Genomic DNA, 21,091 nt, shown 5'->3' with positions numbered 1-21,091 from the left:
GCAAACATTTTGAATCTTAGTGAAGAAAATTGTTATCATTTTTTATGGTGCTTTTTGTGTCCTCAGAAATCTTTGCCTATCCCAAGGTTATGAAGGTTTTCTCCTAGACATTTTATAGTTTTAGACTTTATATTTTGATCTATGATTATGATTGATTTCTAGTTAATTTTTTGTGTATGGCAGGAATTTTGGATTGAGGTTCATTCTTTCTCATATGTATATACAGTTGTTTTTGCACCATTTGTTGAAAAGTCTACTTTTATTCCCATTGAATTATTCTTATACTTTGTCAATAATTAATTACCCATACACATGTAAGTCTGTTTCTGGGTTTTCTTTCTTTTCCAAGCATCTATATATCTGTTCTTACACCAGCACCATAATGTCTTGATTACTGTAGATTTATGATAAGTCTTGAAATCAAGACTTATGATAAGTCCCCTAACTTTGCTCTTCTTTTTAAATATTGTTTTGGCCATCCTAGGACCTTTCCATTTCCATATAAATTTAGACTCTATTTGTCAATTTTTACCAAAAACCTGCCAAGATTTTACCTGGAGTAACTGATCTGAACCTGTAGATCATTAGGGGAGAATTGATGCTTTAATAATACTGATCATTCAGTTCATAAACGGGATATACCTTGATTAATTTAGCTCTCTACTTTCTCTTTTTGTTTTGTTTTTTTTGAGATGGAATCTCACTCTGTCACCCAGGCTGGAGTGCAGTGGCGCAATCTCAGCTCACTGCAACCTCTGCCTCCCAGGTTCAAGTGATTCTCCTGCCTCAGCCCCACGAGTAGCTGGGAGTACAGGCATGTGCCACCATACCTGGCTAAATTTTGTATTTTTAGTAGAGATGGGGTTTCATCATGTTGGTCAGGCTGGTCTCGAACTCCCAACTTCAAGTGGTCCGCCTGCCTCAGCCTCCCAAAGTGCTGGACTTACAGGTGTGAGCCATGGTGTACCAGGCCTTTACTTTCTCTTGGGCATGTTTTATAGTTTTTGGAATACAGATATTGCACTTATTATATTTATCCCTAAATATTTCATTTTTACACTATTATAAATGGTAAGAAAACATTTTCACTTTATGATTTTTTAATAGACATTATGTTTTAGCACAGTTTTACATTGACAGCAAAATTAAGCAGAACATACAGAGATTTCTTATACATCCCCTGCTCCCACATACACACGGCCACACTACTTTCAAATTCCCACACAAGAATGGTAATGATAAAATCAATGAGCCTACAGTGACACATTACCACCACACAAAATCCATAGTTTATTAGGATTCACTCTTGGTGTTGTACATTCTGTGGGTTTTGACACATGTATAATGATATGTATTCACCACTATAGAATTATACAAAATAGTTTCACTGCCCTAAAGATCCTCTGTGTCCTGCCCATTCATCCTTCCTCCTCCCTAATTCCTGGCAACCACTGATTGTTTTACTGTCTCCATAGTTTTGCTTTTTCCAGAATATCTTATAGTCAGAATCATACAACTTGCAGCATTTTCTGATTGGCTTTCACTTGGTAACATGCATTTAAGTTTCCTCCATATCTTTTCATGGTTTAATAGCTCATTTCTTTTTAGTATTTCATAATATTTCATGGTCAGAATATACCACAGTCCACCCACTTACCTACTGAAGAACATCTTGGTTACTTTCAAGTTTGGGCAATTATAAATAAATCTGTTATAAACATTCATATGTAAGTTTTGGCTTAGACATAGGTTTTCAACTCATTTGGAAGCACAATTGCCAAAATCATATGGTAAGATTTTGTAAGTTTTGTAAGAAACTGCCAAACTATCTTTTAAATTAGCTGTACCATTTTGTATTCCTACCAACAGTGAATGAGAGTTCCTGTTGCTCCACGTCCTCACCAGCATTTGATGTCGTCAATGTTTTGGATTTTGGCCATTCTAATAAGTGTGTGGTGGTATCTTGTTGTTTTAATTTGTAATTTCCTAATGATATAGGGATGTTGTGCATTTTTTTATATGCTTATTTGCCACCTGTTTATATCTTCTTTGGTGAGGTGTCCAGGTATTTTGTCTATTTTAAATCAGGTTTTTAAAATCATTGAATTTTAAGAGTTCTTTGTATGTTTTAGATAACAGTGTTTTATTAGTGTTTCATAAATATTTTCTCCTAGTCTGTGGCTTGTCTTCTCATTTTCTTGACAGTACCTTTCAGAGAAGAGGCTTTTAATTTTAATGAAGTCCAGCTTTATCTATCTATCTATCTGTCTGTCTATCTATCTATCTATCTATCTATCTATCTATCTATCTATCTATCATCTAGCCATCCAGATGGGGTCTCATTATGTTTTCTGGGCTGGTCTCAAATTCTCAAATGATCCTCCTGCCTTGGACTCCTAGTGTTGGGACTACAGGCATGAGCCCCTGTGCCCAGCCTTATCAATTTATTATTTCAAGGACTATGCCAATTTTTTTTGCTAGTGTATAAAAATATGCAATTGATTTTAATATATTATCTTACTATACTCAGTTATCAGCTCTTTTATTATTTATTTTATAACATTTTTGTAGAGTCCTTGGGAATCTAGACAACACAATCATGTAATGTGCAAATAACAAGTTTTACTTCTTCCTTTACAGTCTGCATGGCTCTCTTTTTTTTTTCTTTTGTCTTATTGCATTGGCTAAAACCTACGGTACAATATTGACTAGAAGTGGTGAAAAAAGACATCCTTCCATTGTTCTAAACCTTAGGAGAAACACATTCAGTCTTTCACCATTAAATATATCATTAGCTCTAGATTTTTTTGTAGACATCTTTCACCAGGTTGAGGAACGTCCTTTCTATTCTTAGTTTCTTGCGATTTTCTTTTTTTAATCAGGAATAAGTGTGGAATTTTGTCAAGGGATGATTGTCATTTTTCTTTTTTGATTTGTTAATATAGTAAATTATATTGACTGATTTTCAAATGTCAAAACAACCTTGCATTCCTAAGAAAAATCCCGCTTGGTCATGATGCATTATCCTCTTTATACATTGCTGGATTCCATTTGCTAATATTTTGTTACAGGTATCTGTGTCTATGCTCATGAGAATATTAATCTGTAACACTTTGTGTGTGTGATATCTGTCTTATTTCAGTGTCAGGGTAATTCTGGACTCATAAAATAGTTGTAAATGTTATCTCCTTTTTTATTTTCTAAAAAGTTCATTGTTTGTATACAACAGTTATAATTTCTTTCTTAGATATTTGGTAGAATTACTAATGGAGCCATCTCGACCTGGGGTTTTACTTTGGGGAAAATTTTTAAATATGAATTCCATTTCTTTAATAGATATAGAACGTTTTACATTAACTATTTCTTCTTCAGTGAGCTGTGATAGTTTGTGTCTTTCAAGGACTTTGTCTATTTCACTGAAGCTGTGAAATTTATAGGCATAATATTGTTCATAATATTCCATGATTACCTTTTAATGTCTGTAGAGTCTGCTCATACTTTCATTCTTGACATTGGTAATTTTTGTCATCTCTTTTCCCTGTTTAGTTTCATGAAAGGTTTTTCAATTTAATTGATCATTTCAAGGAACTAGCTTTTTATTTATTTTTATTTATTCATTTATTTTTTTTGAGATGAAGTCTTGCTCTGTCGCCCAGGCTGGAGTGCAGTGGTGCCATCTTGGCTCACTGCAACCTCCGCCTCCTGGGTTCAAGCAATTCTCATGCCTCAACCTTCTGAGTAGCCGGGATTACAGGTGCACACCACCACACCCAGCTAATTTTTTTTTTTTTTTTAGTAGAGATGAGGTTTTGCCATGTTGGCCAGGCTGGTCTCGAACTCCTGACCTCAGGTGATCCGCCCGCCTCGGCCTCCCAAAGTGCTGGGATTACAGCTGTGAGCAACCACGCCTGGCCTAGCTTTTGATTTTATTTTCTCTATTACTTTTGTGTTTTTGATTTCCTTGATTTCTGCTGTTACCTTTATTATAATGTCCTCTGCGTGAGTTGGGTTTATTTGTTCTTTTTCAAATTTCTTAAGGTAAAAATTTAGATAATTTCTGAGACTTTTTCTGTTTTTCTAATATAAGCACTTAATGCTATAAATTTCCCTCACAGCACTGTTTCAGCTGCATCTCATACATTTTGATATGCTGTTTACATTTTCATCTACTTCAAAATACAGAATCTATCTTATGATTTTTTCTTTTATCTGTGAATTATCTAGAAGCATTACTGTTTAATTTCTAAATTTTAGTAGTTTTTAATATAATCTTTTGTTATTGATTTCTAATTTAATCCCAATTTGACTAGAATTTTTTTTTGTTATTTATTCCCAATCTTCCTATCCTTTGCTAGAAAAATATTTTATTAACTTATTTATTATTGCTTCCTTTCTTTCTAAAGCAATTTTGCTTAATTCTCTTTTTCTTTCTGGGCTGACTTGTTCTGCTTCAGAAAGTTCTAGGCATAAAAAGACCGCTCCAGCCCTGGCTCTGAGTGACCTCTCAGCTCTGGGGCCCAAAACCAGGTAACCCCTGGGTTCCAATTCTAAATTCTCAGGAGAGTGTCTGATTTGATCAGCGTGGGTTGGGTCCAACCCTGGGAAGTTGCTGGCACATAGAATTAACAAGGTCTGGTCTATCCCTTTAACAGAGCTGTGGACAAAAATAGATTTTAACAATGACACATGGACTGGATAGCACCTCAGAAGTTCAATATACTGGCTGGGCGCCTTGGCTCACACCTGTAACGCCAGCACTTTGGGAGGCCTAGGCGGGTGGATCACCTGAGGTCAAGAGTTCAAGATCAACCTGCCCAACATGGCGAAACCCCGTCTCTACTAAAAATACAAAAATTAGCCAAGCATGGTGGCGGGTGCCTGTAATCCCAGCTACTCGGGAGGCTGAGGCAGGAGAATTACTGGAACCTGGGAGGCGGAGGTTGCAGTGAGCTGAGATCGAACCACTGTACTCCAGCCTGGGTGACAGAGCAAGACCCTGTTTCAAAAAAAAAAAAAAAAGTTGAATATACTTATTTAGTAGAAACACTTGTCAGATTTTATAATTGATAAAAAGAAAAAGCCTTAAAATAAAATTGGGACCCTGGCCTTCAAAGAGCATGGCTCTTTTCATGGTTCCTTTGATGGTTACGTTTGATTTCTCAAGCTGGAGTATGCAGTGGTATTACAGGGGCTTTTGAAAGTCATAGGATAAACATCGTGCATCTTCTTGAAGCATCCATTTTACAAGACATTTTGGGGAAATTTTATGTTAAAACAAACATAAATGTATGATGGAATAGACTGCAAAACGGCTCAAGATTTTTGAAGACATGGAACAGAACTTGGATTTCACAGTGGTGGATAGATCCTTTGTGAAAAAATTCCTGTAGCTTCCTTGTAAGGAGCCCTGGAAAACTCAATGAAAAATGTCAAAAATCTTATTTAGAATCATAATCTTCACGCTTGTTGGCATTTAAGTAATATTTCAATCTGTATCACGTACAACTTATGTGTGTGTTTTTCATTAATACTAAGCCAGTTTCTCCAGGGCATCTATCCGTAGGCACGGAGGAAGGGATACCAATTATGGGATTAATCTCAGCATGCTTATTGCACATCTATGACATGCTAGGTCAAGTATGTCTTCTGAACATAGTTTCTTTTGTATTTATCTTGCTAAGGTAAATGGGAAGGAAGTGGGGAAGATAGAGGTGAAGGTAAATGGAAATGACAAAGCTATTTCCAGTCTTGAAAGAGGGAAGGATGGGGAAGTGATAAGGAAGTGAGATAGTGTTACAGAAGCAATGCCTGGGACTAAAAAAGTTGGTTCTCTTGCAATTGAATTAGGACACCCAGGGGAAATGACTTGACAATCATCAAGGAGAGTAAACACAGACATCTCTTGGACCCATGCCCATGTCCATGACCTTGCTCCACACCTTTAGTCCTTCCTCCTGCTCAAACTTATAGTTGAGCCATCACTAAATTGGTAACAAAATACAAAGAACAACTAGAAAAGGAAAGGAGAATTTCTTATTAGCCTCAATTTTCTTCAAGGGAAATACTGCAGATTACTGCACATATAAGAGGAAGCCCTAAATTACATGGTGAATCTGGTTATGACATGCACACTGTACAGTAAGTAATACAATGTAGTCACTTCAGATGTTTTCCTTTCCAGTCATGAAGGCATTAATATTGAAAGGAGTTTAAGAGACAAGGAAGCTATGTAAACACGTCAGACCCCTGTGATGTTGAAAGGAATGTATTTCAGAATACTCAGCCTCATAGGTAGCTAGCCTATAAACACCTGCTCTGTTGTGCAGTTGATCCCTAATGCTCTGCTCTTATCGCTGGGTTAGCTTGATTCTTTGAACCCTGTTAAAATGTAAATATCTCTTGGAAAGGTATTAATTTTTCTTCATTATAGTATAGTTGTGAAAGCAGAAAGGAAAGAGGAACACCACAGATGATCTTTGTTCTAGTTACAGCTCTACCACTGGATTTCTGTGACCGACGGGGATAGCCCTTCTTTCAATCTCCGTGACCTCATCTGAACATAAAGGGGCTGAACTAGAAGATCTCTAATGTCTTTTTTTTAGGTTCAACTTTCTGTGAGTCTATGAGAAAAGACAATATGGGTAGGACCATTTTGGGGATGGGTTCTGAGTGAGCAGTTCTCTACGCTTGAAGCAAAGGGCCAGCAATGGGGATATGGGCACCCAATGCCAAACTTTTCTCAGAGTCTACTTCTGTCAAGGGAAACTCCTGGGGCTGTATACCTAAGAGATCATAACAGTGATAAAAACTATTACAACTTATCTCGACTACTCATGATTCAGAATTGCTGATATGTAAGACCATGATGCACACATTCTTGAATCAGCTTCTAAATCCTTTACATGTCCTTAAGAACCAGTCAATACAAGTCTTTACTTCTGTTGTGAGATGGGACAGATGTGTTTGTGATTATTCATCCGATTAGTCTTACTTCGTCTCAATAACTTGACAAACAGAAAAGGTGACAACAGACCTGCGTCTGCAAGAAAGTGAATTTGTTCACAAACAAATCGTTTACAAGTTATGGGATAGCCAGGTGGATATTTCCAGCGGGCAATTGGAAATCCAAGTCCAGGGCTGAGGAAAGAGCTGGATTTAGGAGTCATTTATGTTTAGGAAGTTGTTGATACCTAGGATTTCTGCCTTTTTAAAAAAACATAATAATGCATGTGTATTTATATTTCTTATCTACAGCACAAATTAGATGACATGACACAGGATTTAAAAACTTTTTGAAAGGTTTACATATTTTCAGTGTCCTAAATGTGACTACGTCTTGTCAAGTGGCCAGGGAGAAGGTGAAGGCTGAAGTCAAGGTCAGGTTTAGGCTCTGGAGACAGCAGTTTTTGATTCTGATTGTGTTCCTAGAGTATCTCTCCATTTCTAAAATAGGGACACTTTAGTCTCGGTCCTATTTCTATTCAGACAGAGCTCCCTAGTCAGTGGCAGGTTTGGGGAACGTTTTCAGTGTCTATGGGATGTAGATTCAGGGGTGAGAGGCAAGCAGGATGAGGGGCTTGGTGCAGCTTCTGTCTCCTGCTCAGGAAGGTGGGTCAGAAGATTCCTCCCCCCACCCCTGGCCTTTCCTGGTCGGCATCAGTGAGCTCAGGGTCTCCTTGCAAGGGGGCTGGGCTCTCTGACTAGAGGCATGCTGCTGACCTAGAGATAATTAACTGATAGTTTCTACCACGACCTGCTGACCCCTTTATAGGAACCACTGTAAAGATAAAAAGACTTTCTGTTTTCTTTTTTCTTAGCATCTCCGGCGCCTGAAACCTTCACAGTCATCATGCTATTTCGTGTTTATCATTAATCTTCCTGTTGAAAGCATCCCCTTTTCTCCCCTCTTGTTCCTGCCCTGGCCCATTTGCAGTTCAGGTGATCGACCCTCTCAGAAAATGCTCCCTGTGAAGCCAAAATGTGAGTGAGTTAGACTGGGCCATTTCCAGCACGCCCCTCGTCACCCCGTGCCTGTGCAGTGTCACCTACTTCTGATAACAGCCTTGGACTGAGGGCGCAGGAGAGGGTGGTTTTATGCCACAGATACTTCATTCGTCAATGCTGTCTTCCAAATCTTTCTCCTCATGTCCATTATCACAGGCCTAGAACAATTGTTTTTATTAGACAGTTTAATACATTGCCTCTTAGACCAGCAGGCGAACCCGAGCATCTTTCTGACTCCTGTGCTGTCATTAACATGCTTCTTAATTCAGAACAGCTGTTCCTCCTCCCCCTCCTCCTCTCTCCCAATCTTTGCTCCTTAGACAAACTTTGCTTATTCAGAAACTTTGGGAAAAAAGATTTTTGAGTAAATGAGAATTCTGGAAACATAAGGATTTGTCTCTTTCAGCATGGACACCTTTTAATTTTAAACATTTTGATGAAAATCTTTTCAAAATACATTGTTGAGTACCTTCTTAAACAGAGAAAATGGATGAAATTTAATTTTTTTCTTGATGCCTTGGGATCATGACAGTGAACAAGATTTTGTTACTCTGCTGCAATGCAATAGGGCACATAAAGGGTCCCAAATTTTCAGATTCTGAAGTTATTTTGAAAACTTTTAAATATACTCTCGTCTCCCTGCTTTTCATCAGTCCATTGACCAATCACTCTGGTTATCAATGCACCTATTTTCAGAAATTCTTCTACCCTAATTTTCTGATGTTCAGTGTTTACTGTGAGCAGAGAAGACCAATATAGACACACACTTACACGTGTGTGCATGCAGATGTGCATTAGAACTGTGTGTAAAGAGGTGTGAGGAGGTACCTGAGAGTTTCCTATGAGTAAATGGAATATGTTATGAGTTCTCTATTTTGGTTTTCCAGAGACTGCTTTTGTTAAATTTTTTGCTCATTTTAGGAATAGAAAGTTGCAAGACAAATGAGTTTAATAATGATGAAAAGCTCCCAGATTTCTAGGAGCTATCTATCTTTCTAGAAAGTTCTTCCTCGGTTCATTTTTTTTTTCCCTTAATGCAAGTATAGGCAATGGTTACTAAAAGGAGATTCCTTTTATGAGAGGCTTGTCATTTCATTATCCCAACTTCACATACAAATGATTTCATTATCTTTAAAAATGTTGTCGTGATATTCTCAAACTATTGTCATTTAAAAAAAAAAACCCACCAGGTGCAAAAACAAACTGCAACCACAACAGCTAAATCTGTCTCTTTCCCTCATTGTCCTCTTTGGCAAAGATCTGTGGAAAGCTGAATAAATGAACAGGGCCATTTGACAGAGTGTAACCCACACCAGCCCTGTTGTGCAATGCCTTGAACGTAAGTCCTTTTCAACTAAACGGAGGTATATTTTCTTTTATATTGTTGACTTTGACCCTGAAGCTTAGCAAAGAACACTTGTGCAACATTTTCTGGATCAATTTATCATCTGCTCAGAGCAGACATGCATTTTTTCTCATCATTAAAGGGAAACCAAACCCATCAACATAATCCCCCATTCTGCTTTGTTTCTTCCCAGTCCTTCACATTGTAGATTCTGAAATATTAATGAAGAGATGTGAAAGTAATGTACTCTATTCTCACACTCAGCCCCAGTGGGAGGAAGGATATGGCCAGGGAGTAGGAGAATGAGAAATGTCCTCGTTTTGCAAAACAACATTGCTCAAAGTCAGGTTGTTGGATTCTATCTCTGAATATCCCAAGGTGGAGATCTAAAATCCAGATTTCTGGGCTAATCTACACCTATGGAATCAATATTTCTGGAGGATGAGGCTTTGTCATTTACATTTTAAATGGATGCATTTAAAACTGATTGGACTAGATGGTGTCCGAGCTTTTTCCTTACTTAACAAATTCTATGCTGCTGGCTCTTATGTGAATACTGATAATAAACTGCTTACAGGCTGGGCATCATGGATCATGCCTGTAATCCCAGCTATTTGGGAGGCCAAGGCAGGAGGATCACTTGAGCTCAGGAGGTTGAGACCAGCTTGGGCAACATAGTGAGAACCTGTTTCTATGTAAAAAAATTAAATTAAAAAATGTACTTACAGAATACTCATAATGAACTTTATTATTGTAAGAATAATAACTTTTGACTGTATAGCAGCATTTTTAACTTTTCAAAGTGTTTTCCTATTTTCCTATATATAACCCCCCAGAGGGGGGCAGGGGAGGTCTCATTACCTCCATTTTAGAGATGTAATAAAGTCCCCGAAGCTTAATGACTTGTGCCAACTACATCATAACTTAGTGGTCAGGAGTCAGGACTGGCACGCAGGTCTTCTGACCTCATTTCACTGTACATTTGGTGTTCTAAGATCCAAGACACAAGAGGAAGCTTTATTAAAGTGTCCTTTAAAAATGGACTTGAGCCGAAATCAGCGCCTTCCAAGCTTCTCCACATGCTGTTGAGTGTGCTGTGCATTTGCTCCTGAGAGACGAAAGCACAGATAAAGATGCCCTGCACACTGGGAGAGAAATGGGAATCTTCAAAACAAAGGAATCTCATTCCTCTTCTGTTCATCCCCTTCAATTTTCTGATCCTTTCCCTCCACTCCCTCTTTCTTGTAAAGACTTAAACTCTGAAATAATTATATGAAATTAAGTCAGTAAAAGCCAGGCTCGTTTCCTTAAGATTGATGTGTTAACATTTGGGGCAGTTTTCTCAGGACTCAGGGAGACGATTATTTCTGAGGTTGGCTGCGGGAAGCTTCCTCTTCTCTAGGGAGGGGTGAGGTTCCCTCCCAGGACACCTCCCTCCGTGACACAGCCTAACTGTTAGCAGAAGTTCATTAAAAAAGTTGGTTGATTTTTTTAAGTGCTGGAGACTTTTCTCCTTTTAATTCCGGTCATAACTACCCACTGTCCAAAAAAAGGAGACACAGCAGGCTCTAAACTCTCTCTGAGACTGAATGCAAATTGAGTGTCTGGGAGTCTGAGGGAGGTGCGGGAAACACTTTCCAGCTCCACCGTCCTGTTTTTATCTGTAGATCAAGATAAGCGAGCGGGTGGATTGTTAGCAAAAAGGAATCTCTTCATGCAAATTATAATTCTCTTAAAAAAAAAAATAAGCATGAAGGTGTGACCCTGCCTGTCACTTATCAATCTGTGCAGTAAAACTAATGGAAGGTTGGAAGACTGGGATCCTTTGCATTGGAAAATGGCTTGAGTGCCCGTGCTGAAGCCACGCTGAATTTCCCGTGTTCCTGCAGCAGCCTGGGAGGAGACCGGCAGGGTCACATTCTAGTGGTGCCTGCCTGCCCTGACACATCATTTCTAATTATGACGCCTTTGTAAACCCCTTCCCTTTTGCTTCATAGGGCTTGTAAAAGGTACCCGCAAACCTCTGCCTTCCTGTGCCTCTCTGCCCCGAGGTAGAAATCCTCCTCTTGCAGGAAGTGCAAAGCAAAGTTCAAAGCTTTCTTAGTCAAAAGAAAGTGCGCCTGATCCAGGATAACATGATTAGGCAACAATTAGACCAGAAAAAAAAAAAAAAAGCCAGGGCCCTGCATCACTGGCCAGTGCTGGCCTTCTGCAATCTCTGCTCTTCTAAAAGATACTTATTATTTCCTTGTTCAGTATGAAGATGCAAACCCAAATTGAATACCATTTAGGGTCAAAGCCACAAGCAGCTTTGGGCTGTCAAGGGATGGAGAGCTCTGATGAGTCTGTGATGGAATGTCCCCACCAAACACAGAGGCTAAGGGATGGAGCTTAAGAGAGGGATGACAAAGAAAGGAAGCAAGGGTCCACAGACCCAGGGCAGGCCCTGTCGCTCTGGTGACTTTCTGAATGACCGCCAGACTTGTTTCCCCGCTATAAGACAAGCCCAGTTCAACCCACGTTAAAAGGGGGTTAAAAGAGGTCATAAATCTTTCTGGGCACTGAAGATCCATGGAAAACGTGGCCTGATGTCTCTGACATCTGTTTTGGGTTCTCAGCCTCAGCTGGCCCCACTGCCCTTTCTCCTGCGATAACTCACAGGCCCCATTCAGGCCACCGAGTGGCAGGTATAGAGTGTCTCCCCTCGGAGTACTGGGGATGAGGGGTGAGCGTCCGGGCAGCAGGCGAGCCCCCAAGGCTGGCCCGCTGACACCGTAAGTCTATACCCAGGGGCTGGTGGAGGGGAGGCTGTGGGATTGATGGTGTAAATGGGCAGCACACACAGCCTGCAGAGGGGAGGCCGGCGGTGGGTGGGAGAGCGCTGGCTGAGGTTGGTCACACGGAGATTGAATTTCAGCTGAATTAGATCAGAGCTGTGGGAAACAGCACCTCCTTCACACACACAGCCGGTCTCATAGGAAGATGTGGGAGGGCGGCTGGGGAGACAGAGGCAGGCAGCTGCGATGAAATACCGAAGTCCGCTCACAGCAGCTAACAGCTAACTTAATTACTCTACTACCTCTCCCCAGCGCACTGGCCAGAATTCACAGACCCCAGGGTTTTAGACTGAAACGCTCCATGGTGCCAGGGAAAGATGGGGTGGTCAGCATTTAAAACACACCATGGTTTGGGAGTGAGGCTGCGTGTGTCTCTAAAGGAGGAAAAGCGTGATTATGAAAGTACCGGAAAGGCAGGGAACTTTTAGATCCACAGCTGCAGAAGGCAAACTCCGGAAAGGACTTACGTGGCTTTCACTGCTACCTTTAGGGTTTGATGTTTTATAGCATTTTATTAACATGCAACGCAAGCTCTCAATACCATAACTGTGTTCGCTGCTGCTGCTAGGAACTGTTCCTCTAATCCCCTTTCTCTGCTTAATAACCTGACGCCATTTCAGTGACCCAGAATACCAGCTTTTCTTGGGAGGCCTTGGAGGAGTGGAAAATTGGGAGAAAGTTTTAGAATTAAAATGGGAACACTTGCAGTCCTATTAAAAAGGGCAAGAAGTCAGCTGCTTTGAAATCCACCCCCTCAGCAGGGGTGGGGAAAGCCTTTCCAGGAGACAGTGGGAACACATTTGTTCCCTAAGCTGGCACCAGAGTGGCTTTCTCCAGGGCAGCCAGGGCCTGGCATTCTGTATACGCCATTTGAATCAGGGAGCCTTCAAATGATCCTTTTTTCTCTTCCTGTCACTCAACAACAGGCTGGCGGCAAAAATTTCTACAGCAGTTTCTCTTGAACCAGGCAGAAAACAACCCCTGAGGCTGCTCGGTGCTCCCTAGTCTCCTGGTTTGCATTGCACATCCATTTTGAGCCTGCTGCTACTGATGAGAAAATGACCTCAAACAACTGCTCACTAAAGGTCCCATGTTGTCACGATGCCGGGGGCTTTCTGCATAGCGCTCCGCTTCTCGGACTGAGCAGCTTCTGGAGTTTTGTACAATGCCTGGGCCTGAGGAAACCTGCCAGGATATTCCTGGTAGGATGAATGATCATCCCCCTGTAACAGACAGAGACACCCAGAGCAGAGACAGAGTCCACACTGTAGGATCTGACTCAATGTTTGAATTCTTAGGAGCTCACCACTTCATTGGATTTCTCATGATTGAAAAAAAGAGACCACTAGAATCTGGATGAGATGAGAATTTAGGTGCTGTTTTAGATTCTCCTAGATTAGGTGGATACCCAAAAGAGTGTGTGGAAAAACTGCAGGGAGGGCCGGGCGCGGTGGCTCATCCCTGTAATCCCAGCACTTCAGGAGGACGAGGCGGGCGGATCATCTGAGGTCAGGAGTTCGAGACCAGCCTGACCAACATGGAGAAACCCCATCTCTACTAAAAATACAAAAGTACCCGGGCATGGTGGCACATGCCTGTAATCCCAGCTACTCTGGAAGGCTGAGGCAGGAGAATCGCTTGAACCCAGGAGGTGGAGGTTGCAGTGAGCCAAGATCGCACCATTGCACTCCAGCCTGGGCAACAAGAGTGAAACTCGGTCTCAAAAAAAAAAAAAAACAAAAACAAAAACCTGCAGGGAGTCTGAGTCCTCTGAAATGGGATGAAAAATTTATATTTAAAAATTGTGTATATTTCCTCCAGCCCCAGGAAGAGAGCCCTGTGTATTCTGTTGAACAGATCTGCTGATTTTCAAGATTCCAAGACTCCTCCAGACTTAAGAACTACTGTTTTATATTAAATATTTTGCAAAGGTAATTTTAAGAGGGAGCATTGGTTTCCCTCAATCACGGGCTCTGCAAAGTACAATGCACTGTCTACTGTATACTTTGCCACATGGAGCCTGGCTGCTTGACTCATGTAACTCAACGTAAACAGTAACTGGGAGAGGACACACACGAGCAGGCAGGGTATGCCCACAGGGTCACTGCTGGACATGGCTATGCTGCAGCTAGCGTATGGCTCTCCCTTGGATGGATCTATTCTGTTAATACCTCTGTCCCAGAATGTGTGGTCCCAAAGTGGTGCTCTGGGAGGACGTATTAACGAAAAGAAAGAGCATAAATGAGAACCTTAAAGAGTTTACAGGGTTCAGGCTTGATAAACCTCTTGGGTAAGAAAGGTAGGTAGATATAGAGCAAGATTTGCATCCATCACATTGGGAAGAATGTACACTGGCCTGTGGGTACAAACCCCTTTCTGCCAGGTAGGGAATGTTCTTGGGGGAAAGGTGGTTGTCATAATACATCTTAAACAATAACAAAGATAACAGAATCCCATAGTTTCCCTTTCTGGAGTTGATGTTTGGATGCAAATTACAGGCATGTTTTGCCTTAAACAAATCCAGTGTTAGGCCGGCGCAGTGGCTCATGTCTGTAATCCCAACAATTTAGGAGGCCAAAGCAGGCAGATTGCTTGAGCTCAGGAGTTCAAGACCAGCCTGGGCAACATGGCAAAATCCTGTCTCCACAAAAAAATACAAAAATCAGACCAGGCACGGTGGCTCGTGCCTGTAATCCCAGCACTTTGGGAGGCCAAGGCAGGTGGATCACAAGGTCAGGAGTTCAAGACCAGCCTGGCTAACATGGTGAAACCCTGTCTCTACTAAAAATACAAAATTTGCTGGGTGTGGTGGCACACACCTGTAATCCCAGCTACTTGGGAGGCTGAGGCATGAGAATTGCTTCAACCCAGGAGACAGAGGTTGCAGTGAGCCAAGATTATGCCATCGCACTCTAGCCTGGGCAACAAGAGCGGAAACTCCATCTCAAAAAAAGAAAAGAAAAGAAAATCCAGTGTTGATGAGTTGATTTCCCAAAGCAGATGAACTGGGAAGCTGGGTGTGGTGATTATTTACATTAAATAGTAGCTACTAGTGGTCGGTGTGGTGGCTTACACCTGTAATCCCAGCACTTTGGGAGGCCGAGGTGGGCAGATCACGAGGTCAGGATATCAAGACCATCCTGGCTAACACGGTGAAACCCCGACGCTACTAAAAATACAAAAAAAATTAGCCAAGCGTGGTGGCGGACGCCTGTAGTCCCAGCTACTCGGGAGGCTGAGGCAGGATAATGGCGTGAATCCGGGAGGCGGAGCTTGCAGTGAGCTGAGATTGCGTCACTGCACTCCAGCCTGGGTGACAGATCGAGACACCGTCACACACACACACGCACACACAAAAATTAAATAAATAGTAGCTACTGGCTGGGCACGGTGGCTCACACCTGTAATCCCAGCACCATGGGAGATGGAGGCGGCTGATTGCTTGAGGCCAGGAGTTCAAGACCAGCCTGGGCAACATGGTAAAACCCTGTCTCTACAAAACAAAAACAAAAACAAAAACAAAAACTAGCCAGGCATGGTGGTGTGCACCTATAGTCCCAGCTACTCAGGAGGCTAAGATGGGAGGATCACTTGAGCCTAAGGAGGCTGAAGCTGCAGTGAGCTCTGATCGTGCCACTGCACTCTAGTCTAGATGACAGAGTGAGACCTTGTCTCAAAAAAAAAAAAAAAAAAAGGAAAAGAAAAGAAAAAAAGTAGTGTAGCTACCACTGATGCAGGACCCACATGAGCAGAGAGTTATATACTTTATCTCGAGCAATTCTTCTGACAACACAGTGAAATGGGTACTATTTCCCCCATTTTTCAGATGAGGAACTTAAGGTTTAGAGAGCTTAAGCTCCTTCCTGAGGATTACTTTTCTACCAAGTGCCAGAGAGAACCAGCACTGAAAGCCAGATCAGTCTACCTCCAAAGACTATGCTCTTAAATTCTCCATTAGTCAGCTCCTCAGTGCAGTGGGATTTGATGCTTTACCAGAAATATCAAGACCCTAAATGCATCTTAAACACAATTTGATTTTCAAAGGTAGAAAAAAAAAGGAATGAAGTTTGACCAAGTGCCTATTGTATCCAGATAGTATGTCAGGGGATATGACTATGTCATTTGGTAAAAAATTAAATTTTATAAAATATTCAATTCTTGTGGAATATCTTCAAAATACACTTGTCAGTTAAAGTTAGGTACACACATGCAAATCATCCCCCTCAAGTAGTCTCACAAACTAGCCAAAACTTTCCCAGGGCAGAGGGCAGATTTTGCTCCCTATTTTATCCCCTTTGTGCATGGAATATTTGTCTTAGGCTGATAAATAATTAATAAATTAGTGCGTAAAAATATGAACCTATTTTGAGGACAGCTATCAGAAAGCCTTATTTCTTAAAATGGAAGTGGCTCACCCTGGCAACCAGACATGGAGATATGGGGATTGCTCAATATACACCCAAAGTAGGTCTTATGCAGAAGACTAAGAAAGATGAGAGCGAAAATAAGACAAGGATATGGAGATATTGTTTTTGAAACTTGAAAAACTATACTTTGTTTTTCTAATGTTTAATTGTTCCTATTCAGATTGGGGAAATTAAAAGCTCTTACTAGTTCAAAGTTTTACCCGATGAACATTACACCTACCCCTTTCAGAGATCTCAATGAATGAGTCCGTCTGTGATTTTTTTCAGCACTGTGATCCGAAAGATATCCAAACATAACATCCCCCTCCTACCCCAGCCCCCTCAGTGCATGTGTGTTTGGTAAACGTTAATGTGCCTGGGGTCTTTGGTATTGGGAAGTTAACATTCATTTTTTTGGTTGGAAATGCAAATAGTTCATCAAAATGTAATGCTTTTGGTGAACCAGAGATTGAAAGAATGAACCAATTCTGAGGACAGTAATCATGGACTTGATTTGCAGCTTAAGAAAGGTCATTTCTGCTGAGTAGTATCCTGAAGCAAATACTACCAAGGGACGCTATGGACTTTCTAGACTCGATATTCTTAAAACTATGGATAAACATACCTCTTGAGAAATGCAGGTATTCACATGCAAAGAGAGGTTTGGTACATATGCTATCTTTTTTTTTTTTTTTCTTGAGACAGGGTCTTACTTTATTGCCTAGACTGGAGTGTAGTGGCACAGTCATAGCTCACTGCAGCCTCAGCCTCCCTAAGTGTTGAGATTACAGATGTGAGCCACTGCGCCTGGCCTGCCGATACTATCTTAAGGGTGCTTGCAGGCCTCTGGTGTGGTCAGATCTCATGGGTTGTAAAGTCATAAATAAGTTAACTGCTCCATGTTTCTAGCTGAATCTCTGTCTGCCCTTATGTCTTTAGGCCAATAGCAGAGAGCGGTAGCCTTGGGAAGAGGAAATAATCACTGGGCTCAGAGTTCTTCACTGCCTGCTCCACACATTACAATTCAGTATCCCAATTAGATTGTTCCAGGGACACTCCCTCCCTTCTTTCCTTCCTTCCACTGACTCATTCATCCATTCATTCAACAAACATTGATGGAGCCCCTCCTATGGCCTTATAGCAGCCCCCATCCGGTGAGAGGAAACACACAAGTAAGCCCTTAGAGTCCAGTGTGCAATCGAGGGTTAGAGCTGTGCACAGCTTTTGGAAGAGCAGAGTGGAGGGACACCTGGCTGTTGGCAGTCAGGGACAAGGAGATTTTCCTAGAGGAAGGGAGCTTGAGCTGAGCCTTTAAACTCTTTTTTTTTTTTTTGAGACAGATTCTCACTCTGTTGCCCAGACTGGGGTATAGTGGTGCCATCTCGGCTCACCCCAACCTCTGCCTCCTCAGCCTCCTGAATAATTGGGATTACAGGCATGCGCCACTACTGCCCAGCTAATTTTTGTATTTTTAGTAGAGACAGGGTTCACCATGTTGGCCAGCCTGGTCTTGAACTCCTGACCTCAAATGATCCACCCACCTCGGCTTCCTAAAGTGTTGGGATTACAGGCGTGAGCCACTGCACCCAGCCTGAGCTGAGCCTTTAAGAATACAAGAAAAGTTTGCTAGGAAGAAAAGAAATGGTAAAGCTGTCCAGGCTCTCACACCATGTGTGAAAGCATGGGTGTGGGGGTAGAGAGGAGAAGTAGGCAGGGGAAATTGTGGCAGAGGCCAAGGAGGGAAGTAACCCTGCTTGGACTCCAGGCTGTGTGCAGAGCTATGATGGGAGATAAGGTCAGATAAGAATAACAATTGCTAACATTTATTGAACACCTGCTATTTTCCAGGCACTGTTCTAATGGATTTATGTGTTTTGACTTAGTTAATCATGGCAACAGCCTTATGAGGTGTATATAAATATTACTACTGTTTTTCAGATTCACAGGGAGATCAAGTATTTTGCCCAAGAGCACACAGCTAGAGAGTGGAGAAGTCCGGATTCAACCCAGACAGATTGACTCCAGAGCGTGTGCTATTCGTGGCTATGCCAGAATGCCCTGATGGCCTCAGGTTTGCCTTGCCAACTGACAAAGGCGACTGTTTCCTACCCATTGGCTCAGGTTAGAGGTTACCATGACTGTGGAGACAGTTTTCTCGTGCCATTCTCTCCTTCCTTAGACCACAGGGAATGAAGCTGCACACACTGTTTAATACAGAAAGCCAACATAGAGGGTAGGAACCATATTGGTTTTATTCATCAATGTAAATTCAGTACCAAGCCCAGTGCCTGGTACACAGTAAGCACTCACTGAATATTTATGGAAGAAACAATAAATGAATTCACTGATTTTTATCTATTAATTATATGGAAGTGAATTCAGACTTCTTCAGGGTTATGCTTACCTTTACTTTTGAGATGTAAATTAAGAAAAACGAGATTCCACTAAAACCTTGTCACATATATATATTTGGAAATCTGTGAAATGGTCAACCCCAAACCAAAATTTACATAAGATTAACTTATTACTTTCAAATTTACAACCAATGGATTGTGGTGTGTGTGTGTGTGTGTGCACGTGTGTTCCATTTGTAGCATGTGTAGTTGCTTTATCTAATATGTACATTCTCTAATTCACAGATGGTTCCAGCTTCCTACCCTTCCAGTTAAAATAAACAAAAACGAGGGTCTTGAGTGTCTATGATTTTCATAAGATCTATGGCGTTTCTTCTGCAGATGATCAACAGTTGTCTGCCTTGGACTTTGGAGTTCCCAAGAACTAGGTAGGTAATGGAATTAGGTCACACTGACATCCAGGGATGGAATTTGCCCAGTGACATTAATGCATTGATTGCTTCCTATATATTTCAGTGTCATAAACAAAGTTGCTCTTTCCTTTGCAAGAAGAAAAGAGCACGGTGGAAACAGAGAAGTGTGTCTTCTGTTTGGTCAGCAAGGCAGGAAAGGCCTTGTGTGCTCTGTCCGTCAACACTGATAAGCTGTGACATCGGGAGGCTGGGAGGATCCCCAGCTGTTCCACCTACACTGGGTCCCAGGGCGCGTGATCCTGCTCAGGAAGCAAGGGGAGCTCAAACAGGGAAAGATGAGCACCATGAACACAAATAGTCTACTCGGAGTTTCTTAAATTATTTAAGTATCCATATATTTGACTTCAAGAGACCTTTATTTTCTGGGTTTCTTCCTTGTAGCTCAAAGAGTATGTGTTTTGAACATTTCATGTGGTGCAGCCCCTCTACAAAAGCCTTCCTCCAAAAGAGTCAAAATCTTAAGGAATCTAGCAAAACTAGAACAAGATGCATCATAATTGGTTTCTATAAATTAAGAAACAATTGATTTTTAATTTCTTAAGTATATTTGTGGTTAAGTATAATAGTATTTGGTGCATTTTATTCCATTGTGAAGAGTATTAATGATTATAACTAAAAAGTTTTATGTGCTTTACGATTTCAAATGCCTCCTACAAAGTTTATATTTGTTCATTTGGTTCTCTTTAGCCCTCTCTGAAATGAAGAAAACTATCACTATCCTACTTTTACAGATGAGGAGACTGGAGTTCAGGGAACATACTAGGCTAAGGGTTTTGCCTTAGAGGCAGCCTGTGAAAAGTAAAGGAGCAAGAAGTTGAACCTAGTTCAAGTTCCAAAACCCATTCTCCTCTTATCCACTCAATGGATAAATCAAGAAAAGTGAGAAACTTATTCTTGAATGTCCAACACAGGCTAGGTAATTTTACACATACGATTTCATTTAGAAACTACAGGTCAGGTACTATTATCAGGGATAGAGAAATTAAGATTCCAAGAGGACCAATAACTTAACAAATGCTTGGTAAATGATTGAGCCCTTTTAGTGAAAAATAACAGGTAATTCTAGGAAAAAAGATGTTCTTGAACTAGATCAGCTTACTGAAATTTGTTAGGAGTGCAACCCTAGGCAGAATATCTCACAAAAGGAAGCTTATGTGTAAAAAGTGGAGTTCGGTTGGGTTTTTTTTTTTTTTTTCTATTCTGAGGAATATTTTCTTTTCCTTTTCAGAAAATCCAGGTCAGGAACTGTATCTTTGCTCAGCCACCTGCAAACAGACTTGAGAACAATGTAAACCACCCTCTGCAGGATATTGATTCTGATGGAGTAAATGTTGATTAAGCAGAATGGTGTTTTTTTTTTTTTAACTGGAGGAATTCCAGATCTTTCCTTAGGCCTGTCTCTCCAGGGAAATGAGCTCTAGCCTTAAAAATCTACAGAAAACCTGAGTAAGAATGAAGATTTATGATGGGAGACGCTGGGCGGAAGACGGCTGGCTATCTGGTGGGCTATCTAGAAGCTCATCTTTGTGTTATTAGAGAAACACTCCCGCTCTTGACAGGATATGCTCTGCTTATCACATAATCTTCTCAAGTTTCATTCCCATTCTGCTTACAAATGCCCCAAATATAAAGAGATGCATTTCATCAAGACAGCCTTTTAAGAGGCAGTTGA

The 21,091-nt window shown here is 41.1% G+C and overlaps 1 long non-coding RNA gene across 1 annotated transcript in view; it reads left to right on the top strand.

Moving 5' to 3' along the window:
- LOC103783785 (uncharacterized) overlaps nucleotides 1-20,761 on the top strand; it is a 52,704-nt gene extending 31,943 nt beyond the window's left edge. The window contains exons 2-3 of the long non-coding RNA XR_010112977.1: nucleotides 18,531-18,713; nucleotides 19,232-20,761. This is a non-coding gene — a long non-coding RNA (uncharacterized LOC103783785). The remainder of the gene's footprint in view (nucleotides 1-18,530; nucleotides 18,714-19,231) is intronic.
- The last annotated feature ends 330 nt before the right edge of the window (nucleotides 20,762-21,091 follow it).

The sequence above is a fragment of the Pan paniscus genome, chromosome 7, assembly GCF_029289425.2.
Source record: "Pan paniscus chromosome 7, NHGRI_mPanPan1-v2.0_pri, whole genome shotgun sequence".
In the NCBI taxonomy this organism is placed as follows: Eukaryota; Metazoa; Chordata; class Mammalia; order Primates; family Hominidae; genus Pan; species Pan paniscus.
This window is presented reverse-complemented; position numbering and strand designations above follow the sequence as displayed.